This window comes from Coffea eugenioides, chromosome 11, assembly GCF_003713205.1.
Source record: "Coffea eugenioides isolate CCC68of chromosome 11, Ceug_1.0, whole genome shotgun sequence".
Taxonomy (NCBI): domain Eukaryota; kingdom Viridiplantae; phylum Streptophyta; class Magnoliopsida; order Gentianales; family Rubiaceae; genus Coffea; species Coffea eugenioides.
Window position 1 is genome coordinate 46,364,096 of NC_040045.1, and position 2,937 is coordinate 46,367,032.

The following is a 2,937-nucleotide window of genomic DNA, read 5'->3' on the forward strand; positions in this document are numbered from 1 at the left end:
TTTCAAATCTAGTTTTCAATGCCACAAATCACACTAAATTTAGAGTTGTGTAGCTTTAGATATGATCAGATTTTGAAACTCCGTCAAGTATGTCAAAACTTGAATTTCGTAAAACAGGTCCTGAAAATCAGTTTTCTTAGAACTGTTGTATCTTGGTGTAGAAAGGTCCAAATTGAGTTCCATTTATTGCATTTGAAACTAAGTTTGGAGTTTTAATTGTGGTATAAATTTCAAGAGCTGATTCCATATCTACAAATTTTACCGAATTTTCAAAATTTACTGAATTTGCAAGCCTGTTTTGCTCTGTCCTGTTTGGAACAGTGACATTGAGCTAAAATTTGAATGACTTTGAATTGGAGTCTGAGAAAAGTGTCTTCTAGAGAGTTTTAGTGCATTGAGTCTAGTTTCTAACGGTATAAAGTTTTTAATTTTTAGACTTACAAAACTTGAGATACGATTTTTTCAAATAGTGTCGCACCAAACTGGAAATTTTTTGTTTTCAAACAAATACTCCTTTTAAGAACTCTCCACCTTCCTTTGTGATTGTTGGACTGTTTTAAGTTTAACTGCATGATTGGACACAAGGTTCCTTTAGAACTTTAAACTTTCATTTTAAATCTTGGTTTCCGAAGATTAAACCTCTCTTGATGCATTTTCTTGGTCATATAACGCCCTTGATTTATAGCACCTCTCTTCATACTTGAATTATAGACTTCAACCCCTATTCTTATGGTCTCGATTTTCATGAGTTTAAACTCTAAAAAGGGAGTGTTTTGACTAGAGTAATTCTTGGTGAATTTCACTAGTTTTATACTTGAATCTTGGAACCTTAGCCTTGATATTAACTATGAAAATGAGTGGAGTTTTGGATGAGCTTGACTCCATTAGTTTGAAAAATATGAATGCTCTTTATATTCTAAAGTTTGGATATGAGAGTTGAAGTTTTGGGAGACGAACCATCTACCCTTTTTCTCGATTTTCGTGTCGAAAGTGAAAATGATACTTTCTTTTGGAATTGATGTTACTTACTGTAAGCACAAATTTTGTTGCCTAAAATAAAAGACAAGAAAACTTGCACAAATATCAAATTTATTAAATCAAATAATAAGCGGGTTACAATCTCTGAAAATTCTTGAATCAAAGAAATTAATCCCCTGATTCTTTTCTTCGAATAGCATCAATTGAAGGGCCGAAAAGACTTGTTCTCCAATCGAAAGGGTGTTTCCTACAATTTCGGCGTAGAAAACGATTGATTTGATGATGGCGTCAAACACTTGGAACTTCGAGTCTTCAACACCGATAGCAGGAGGATTTGTTTGACTTGATTTGGACTTGGATTTGAGGAAGAAAGCTCTTGAGGGAATTTGACAGAGTTTCTCCGAATGTTAGGGATTTTTCTATCTCTTTGCCTTGAGAGAAGACCTCTATTTATAGCCAAAATATGTAGGCTAGGTCTTCAAGAAAACCCTCCAGATATCTTCCTGCATTTTGGGTAACTTATAACTCAAGAAACCCATTTAATTTGGGCTTAACTAGTGGGCCAACCCAAATGGTCCATGGTGAATTAATAAAGCAATCAATTCACTCTAACTTAAATGGACACTATGAATTTAATTTGATTTAATATCCCATATAATATTGGCCCAATTTGCCAGTCCAAAACATAATGGACTTGTATAATTTAATTTAATTTAATCAAGATCGATTTAATTTAAATAAATCTTGACTAAATAAATTAAATAAATTTTCTTTGTCTACAAATGCCCCCACTTCAAGACTCAATTGGGACTTGCTTGTCAAGGATGTAATTGAGACTTAAAGTACTTGATTTTTTTTTTTCAAGAGAAGCCAATTCCTTTGCCGATTTGGTGGGCAAGCAACAAGAGCCTGGGTTAATACATGTGATCGAAGATCATAAAAAGTCTACACCATTCACGGATTACATGTGGTCTACGGCAAAGTGTGATGCATAGGATTATTCCCCATGTCATTACAATGTAATTGTTGCAATTAGTCTCGGAACTCAATGGCTTGGCAATTGCCAAAGCCAATTGTATTGCTCGAATTGCTGCTCTGTTGGTCTTTGGAATTCCATTGGAGACTAGTCCAAGTGACTGCCATTAACTTAAAGTTGCAATACATTAAAGACACCAGACATTAAAGCTCAAACGTTCCAATCGATATTATTCCGACAAGAATGGTCTCATGTCCCTTGAAGACTTTGCTCCATAGATATTCTTCACCTGGAAGTTCCAATAGGCGCCATTAATTGAATTTCACTTTCAGCAACTTCAATGTAGCCTTATTTGCATTAGGAATCCTTCTATGACCATTGCACCGCCTAAACATTTAATAATCAAAGCATGGCTACCAATTTGTTCTGTGGAAACTTCCCATTCAATACTTATCATGAAACTTCCACTTTAGACAGCTGAACATGTTAACTTTCACCACCTTGCATGAGGTTTCAAACCAGGAAGCAAAATCGATGGCTGCCGAATCCTATTCACAAGCAAATTGGAATTGATTTCTTAAACTTGACTTAAAAAAGTACCATTGCCGAAACTTGTAGCTTCCAAATTGGAATTGATTTCTCAAACTTAATTTAAAGAAGTACTACTGCCGAAACTTGTAGCTTCCAAATTGGAATTGATTTCTTAAGCTTGATTTAAAGAAGCACAATTGCCGAAACTTGTAGCTTCCAATTGATTCATGTATAGAATCATACTGCCGTGGCTTCAATGCTTTAAAGAGACAGCAGCCCATTTTCCCTTTTGACTTGCAATTGATTCCAAGAGAATTAGAAACATACCACCTTCGATTATTTCCAAATTGAGCATTGCCGAATTCATTGAGCACTTGCAATGAATTGGTAATTGGGCAAGTGCCTGCCGAATTGAGTACTGCCGAATTCATTTGGAATTGAGCAAAATTCGT